The sequence below is a fragment of the Trichosurus vulpecula genome, chromosome 2 (genome assembly GCF_011100635.1).
Source record: "Trichosurus vulpecula isolate mTriVul1 chromosome 2, mTriVul1.pri, whole genome shotgun sequence".
NCBI lineage: Eukaryota > Metazoa > Chordata > Mammalia > Diprotodontia > Phalangeridae > Trichosurus > Trichosurus vulpecula.
The window spans coordinates 236,749,601-236,756,740 of NC_050574.1; the positions used below are offsets into that span (position 1 = coordinate 236,749,601).

The following is a 7,140-nucleotide window of genomic DNA, read 5'->3' on the forward strand; positions in this document are numbered from 1 at the left end:
AGATACTCATTAGTTGTGTGACCCTGAGCAGGTCACTTAACTTCTCAGCCTTAGTTTTCTCATCTTTAGAATGGGAAAGCACTATATAAATGCTAGTGATTATTGTCATATCCAGTTGGGTTGGGGGGAGGGGGAGGTTAGGGAATACAAGGGGCGGGGGGGAGAAGAAGTAGGATTAAAGCTGATCCTTGAAAGAAGGGTTGGGTTGGGAATTGATTCACAGGACTTTCTAGACCAGGGAAATAGTGTGAGCAAAGATATGGATTGATCTTGACCTTTTCAAGGGACAGAGGATACATTGCTGTGGTTTGGATTTGGAAGATTAAAATATACATATGTAGAGGGGCAACTAGGTGACACAGTGAGTAGAGCACCAGCCCTGGAGTCAGGAGGACCTGAGTTCAAATCCAGCCTCCGACACTTGACACACTTTTTAGCTGTGTGACCTTGGGCAAGTCACTTAACCCCAATTGTCCTGCCTCCCCCCAAAAAAATAAATAAATAAATTTAAATATATATATATATATATATATATATATGTATATATATATGTATGTATGTATATATATATATATATACGTATGTATATGTATATAATAAGATACATTAATATACATGTATACATGCATACCATTAGGGTATTTGGAAACCTAGAACCTGATCACATAAAAAGAAAACAGTCTATAAACTACAGAGACCTGGAAATTGGCACCAGAGTACCTCTAATGACAAAATGCTTAAACATCCTTAATGTATTCCTTCAGCATATCTCTTGACCCATTCTTTCCTTCTTTGTTTTCACTTGTGACTACCCCTTACTAGCTATGTCTTCCAATACTCTCATTTCCATTTAGCCCAGTCACCCAGGTCCGTCCCAACCCTTCCACTAAACTTGGGAAACTTCTGTTCTATTGTGAGCAAACTCCCCTACAGCCTCGGCACCAGAGGTGTCAAACACGAGGCCCACAGCACTCCCAAGGGCTGTGGAACCACATTAAAACGTAATTATGAAATAAGCTAACAAAATAACTAAAAAATAGAGTAAAACATAATGTTAACATGTAATTTTCCAAATCAACATATGGAATGCAGTAATCATTATTATAGTTTAGTGGCTGCCTTTCTATTTGAACCTGACGCCAATGCACTACACTTTTCACTAGCACTCCCTCCATTTACTCCTTCTAATTGAGACCTAGTTTCACCTTACATAAACTTTACTGGAAACCCTATCTAAAAGAGGGAATTCCTCTTCTTCTTCCCTACTCCACCCCCAACTCTCAGAGTGAAAAAGAGTTAGCATGCATCTTGTTCACATTGCTGGTTCCAAACCACTGGTCCCCCAGCATCTACTAATAGTTTTGTCTCAGAAAGTCACATAATCACAGAATTTTTTTGTTAGATGGGTCTTCAGGAGTCATCTATTCAAATTCCCCGATCAATATAGAAATCTTTTCTATGTTCTAAAAAAGTAGTCATCCAGCTTTTGACTGAATACATTCACTCATGAGTAATCCAATCTTCCAAGGTGGGTCATTCCATTTCTGCAAATCTCTAATTATTAAATTCTTCTTTACATCGAACCTAAATATACTCCCACTCAATGCTCTATTTCTTCCTTTCTATGACCAGTATGACAACTTTCAAACATTGTAAAACAATGATTGTGTTCTCCATGAATTTTCTCTTCTGTTGAATAAGAATCCCAAGTTAATTCAAATTATTTTCATATGACATCATTTTCAGTCTCCTTCTCATCCTAGCATCCATTACTATACAAGTCTTAAGCTTGTCAACAACCCTTTTAAAATATGTCAGGCAGAATGAACCATTCCAGATATGTCTGCTCCCGATGTGGTCTAAGTACAGTGCAACCATTATCTCCCTTGCTCTGGACTTTATTATTCCATTATTATAGGAGTAACTTTAAATGATGGTTTTCTGGAAACTGCCACAGAATTGACAAAATAAGCTGGAAGTAAACTAAGACCTCCAGATCTTTTTCACATGAACTGCTATGTATTCATATTTCCCCATCCTATACTTGGGCAGTTGATTGTTTAACTTAAATGGATATTTAATTTATCCCTATTAAATTTCTTCTTATTAGTTTGACCTATCGTTCTTTAGATGTTGATTTCCTCATCCAATATAATAACATTTTTCCCTAAATTTGAGTTTTCTGAAAATTAGGCAACCATGCCTTCTGCATTCTCATTCTCAACTAACAATTTCAGAATAACAGATTGTTAAAGCTGCATAGGTGACTCGTGAATGGAACACTAGACCTAGAGTTAGGAGACCTGAGTTCAAAGATGACTTCAAACACTTACTAGTTGTGTGGCCCTGGGCAAGTCACTTCACCTCTGTTTGCCTCAGTTTCCCCAACTGTACAATCCCTAACTGGGGATTGTAAGGAAGTTTGTTGATATTGTTCAGTCATATTCAACTCTTCATGACCCCATTTGAGGTTTTCTTGGCAAAGATACTGGAGTGCTTTGCCATTTTCTTCTCAGCTCATTTTATAGATGAGGAAGCTAAGGCAAACAGAGTTAAGTGACTTGCCCAGGGTCACACAGCTAGCAAGTGTCTAAGGCTGGATTTGAACTCATGAAAATGAGTCTTCTTGATTCCCAGTCCAGTGCTCTATCCACTGAGCCACCTGGCTACAGTATATTATAAGATTGTTGTGAGGATCAAATGAGATATTACAGGTAAAACACTTAGCACAGTGCCTGGCACATAATATGTTCTTTAGAAATTATTACCAGTGTAGATCAGTACGTTCCCTGTAACTTCTAGCCTTAGAGAGTTACCTAAAATGCTGAGAAGGTGCAGTCTGCCCAGGGTCCCATAGCCGATGTGTGTAAGAGGTGGGACTTGAACCCAGGTCTGTCATAGCTTCAAAACTGGTTCTGTAAATACCATGTCAAGCTGGCTCTCCTATGGAGCCTCTTCTCCAGTATATTTATATAGATATAGACATAGAGATAGATAGTACATGTATGTGTATGTATGTATGTATGTGTATGTATATACATACATTATATATATACATATAGGCATACACATATACATACACATATCCATGCATACATGTACACATTTATATACATATGCCTATACATGTGATTATATATGTATGTGTGTATTATGTATGTGTGTATATATGTGTGTGTGTGTGTGTGTGCATGTACATAAACTTTCTGGATAATTCCAAATCATGCTGCCTCTAATATGGCCATCATCTTCAATTTTCTCATTCCCTGTCCCACCAGAATCTTGAATTCTGATTCTGAGATCAGCCTGGGTTCCTATAGATAATATTTCAACTTATGTTGCCCAGAGAACCAAGCCTTCTTGTTACTTCCAAATGACACTCTGCAGTGTTTCTCTCCTTCCAACTTTTCTAGACCATTTTGTGTGTTGGATTCTTCCATTAGAATGTAAACTCCCTGAGGGCAAGGACTATCTTACATTCTTGTATTTGTTTCTCCAGTACTTAACACAATTCCTGACACATAGCAAGCACTTAATAAATGCTTCTTCATTCATGCATTCATAATGTACCTCTTCCCCGTTTTTAAAAATTTCAAAATTTCCAAAAATGGCATTTACCCACCTCTAGTCCTATAGCGACACCCCACAAAGGAACCTTTGCTGTATTATGGAGAGTCAACTAGTCTTAGAGTCAGAGGAACTGGGTTCAAGTCCTACTTCCAATATTATCTACTTTGAAAAAATTCCTTAATTTGCTGGACCTTCAGTTTGATCATCTGTAAAATGAAAGGGTTAGATTGTAAACCCTCTGAGGGCCTTATTAGAGGTCTGCTTCTATGATCCCTCTTCCTACTGCATCTTTTTCTCTATGATTATTCGAGATGCTGGACGGTGGTTTAGTAACCAAATCTATGAATTCTTTCAGTAGCCTGAGATGTAATTCATTCAAGCCTGGTTAACTGAACTCATTTAGATCATCCAGGTGTTCTCTTATTATCTCCACACAGTTCAGGTTTCAATTCCCTTTTAACTATTTTTGTACTACACTCATATCTGAAAATTAGTCTCCTTAGTAAAACAAAAACTGAACCAATAACGGAATTGGGAAGTAGTTGTGCTTTTCTTCTGTCTTCTATTAACATCATCCCTTTCTGTCCTGAGCTATAAATCAACACCTTCATTATTCGTCTCTTTGGCCCCACCACAGGTAAAAGTCCTTCTGGCTGGCCTGTAGTTCAGAGGTATTCTTTGACCATGAGCTCTATCTGAGGCAACAGTATGATGTGACTGCCAAGAAAGTTAACGAGATCGCATAATAGGTAGCACTGATATGAGTGTCTACAACAATAAAATGATGGGCCGTATGGAAAAACAAAAGGCAAGTAAAGTATTTTTAAAATGAGAAAACAAAAAACAAAAAGGAATAGCCCCACTGTAACTTGCACAAATGAGACCATATATGGAACACTGTATTCAATTTGGTGCTGTATTTGCTTTTCATACAACAGTAATTTCCCCACATATGCCTCCCCCGCCAAAAAAATCCTTCCCTTGTAATGAAACAAATATATGGAATGCTTCACAAATATGTATGTCATCCTTGTATTGGGGCCATGTTAATTTCTATATCATTTCTGTTTTATTATATGTGCTGCAGTAGAGGGCATTCCAAGGTGGCACAAGAATCATCTTTTTAATGCATAAATCTAGCTGGACGTGTCACTCTTTTGTTCAAAATATGTCAGTTGCTCTCTATTTTCTACTGTATGAATTCAAATACCTCTGCCTTTTATTCAATAGAATAAAACAGCCAATGCAAACATTTCCAGGCAAATGCTATAAAAGCATCTGGGTTACTTCAGTGTTTAGCTAAGACAATCTTTGTCCTCATGGAGTTTACAGTCTAGAAGAAGGATAAGAAATAAACATGACTAACTGTAATATATGGGGCAGCTGATGGCACCCAGACTTGGAGTCAGGAAATCAGGAATCAGGAAGACCTGAGTTCAAATCCAGCCTCAGATACTTACTCACTATGTGACCCTGGGAAAGTCACTCAACTGTGTTTGCCTCCATTTTCTCATTTGTAAATTGAGCTGGAGAAGGAAACAGCAAACCATTCCAGTATCTTTTCCAAGAAAATCCCAAATGGGGCCATAGAGAGCTGTACGTGACTGAAATGACTGACCACAAACAACTAGAATATATAACATGATAAATACATTCAAGAGTTCCATAAGTACTTTATGAGGTCTGACAGGGAAGTCCAGACTGATGTGAGGAGTGACTCACCTTCCAACCTCTGAAGTTCTGTCCTATAGCTAGTTGGGAGACTAAGATATAAAATTTGTATAAGGGAAAGTATACTGGATTTTAACATGAAGGACCTGGGTTTGAATGCCCATCCCTGCTACTTGGGAGCTGTGTGACCATGGGTAAGTCATATAAACACAGTTCCTCATATATCCCCTTAACAAAATGAAGGGACTGGACAAATTTGCCTCTACAGCCCCTTCTAGCTCTAAATTTCTGATTCTATAAACTCCTGTCCCATTAACAGGTGAAGAGGGTCCCTATTTCCGGTTTGGTGAGGCAGGCAGCTACAGGGCAGGTAGAAAGATCCCCATGCTGGTGTCTTGGACAGAACCCTGGAAGGTTCAGAACTTTGGAAGGCTCCCATCCTCCTATGCTATAGTACTACCCTCTCCTAGATGAGAAACTGTTTACGAGAAAAGAGACTACCAACCTTATTGAAGAGTATTTGAAAGAATTTTTTTAATAAAAATTGACCAATGAGAGAGAGACTGCAAATCTAATTTACTGAGCAGTCAAGACCAACATTATTCCATAATGAGGCTAGTTCTGAAGAGAAACATAAGATAAGTGTTAGGAGGGAGTTGCCTATTATAATGAATGAGGACCAGACAGAAAGAATGTCAGAGAATGAAAGACTTGAGGCTGTAGATGTAAAATGTACAACATATATAAAATCCCTGTGTCCCACTTTCACATCAGTGATCTGGCTGGGTAGATGGGCTTCAAGGGAGGGAGGAAGGGAAGGAGAGAGAAACAGAGAGAGACAGAGACAGAGAGAGAGAGACAGAGAGAAAGACAGAGAGACAGAGAGAGAGACAGAGAGATAGAGAGATTAAAGAAAAAAACAGCATGAAGAACAAAGAGCAAAATGAAGATGATGTTATGGATCTGGGTGGAAAAATGCAAATCTCTCACACCAAATAAAACTACCTAAAACAAAACCAAAAAGAAAAAGAAATCATGAGTAAAGAACTTACCTTTAAATAACATGATGTTGAACCAATTAGGAGACACAAGGTGAAAAGGATATAAAACCAGAATAATTCTACTTACATGCTTCTCAGGAACCTTGAGGATTAATGAGTTGCTGGTGTGTAAATATTTACTGTAAAAAAAGGTAATGAAACTGCAAAGTATGTATTTCTTTATTAATGAGCATTTATTTTATTTAATTTAGCATTTGAAAATCCAGTGACCTATACTTAGATTCACTGTACAGCCCCAGACTAGAGTTCCCCAAAAGGCTATCCTCCACTTTTTTGATAAATATATTTCCATTTTAGAAAAATAATAGAACCACAAGGCAAAAATATCCCTGAACAATGCCAAGAAAATGTGTCTTATTTGTTCCCCAAATCTGTCCCTTGTCCCAACTTCTCAATTCTGTTGAGGGCACCATTGTCCTTCCAGGAAGCAAGGAAATAAACACTTATCTAGGGCTTACTATGTGTCTGGCATTGTACTAAGCGCTTTACAAATATTATCTCATTGATCCTGACAACAACCGTGGGGATTAGGTGCTATAATTACCCCCATTTTACAGCTGAGGAAACTGAGACAAAACTGAGCTCAAATAACTGGCCAGGAGAGACACAGCAAGTAAGTATCTGATGTCCTCCTGACTCCAGGCCTAGCTGTCTATCCATTCCATCACCTTGGGGCCTCCAGACACTCAGCTTCATAAGCTCGGGCTCAATTTCCACTTCAGACACTTCATAGCCATAGATTTAGAGCTGGGATGGATCTTAAAGCTCTTCAAATCTAACCCCTTCATGTTACACATGAGAAAACTGACACCCAGAGAAGTAAAGTCATTTACCTAAG

At 38.3% G+C, this 7,140-nt stretch overlaps 1 non-coding gene across 1 annotated transcript; it reads right to left on the bottom strand.

The window, feature by feature from the left end:
- Positions 1–4,563: 4,563 nt before the first annotated feature.
- LOC118840514 lies at positions 4,564–4,665 on the bottom strand. Its single transcript, XR_005009702.1, has one exon. It is a non-coding gene; the product is annotated as a U6 spliceosomal RNA (small nuclear RNA).
- Between the last annotated feature and the right edge of the window lie 2,475 nt (positions 4,666–7,140).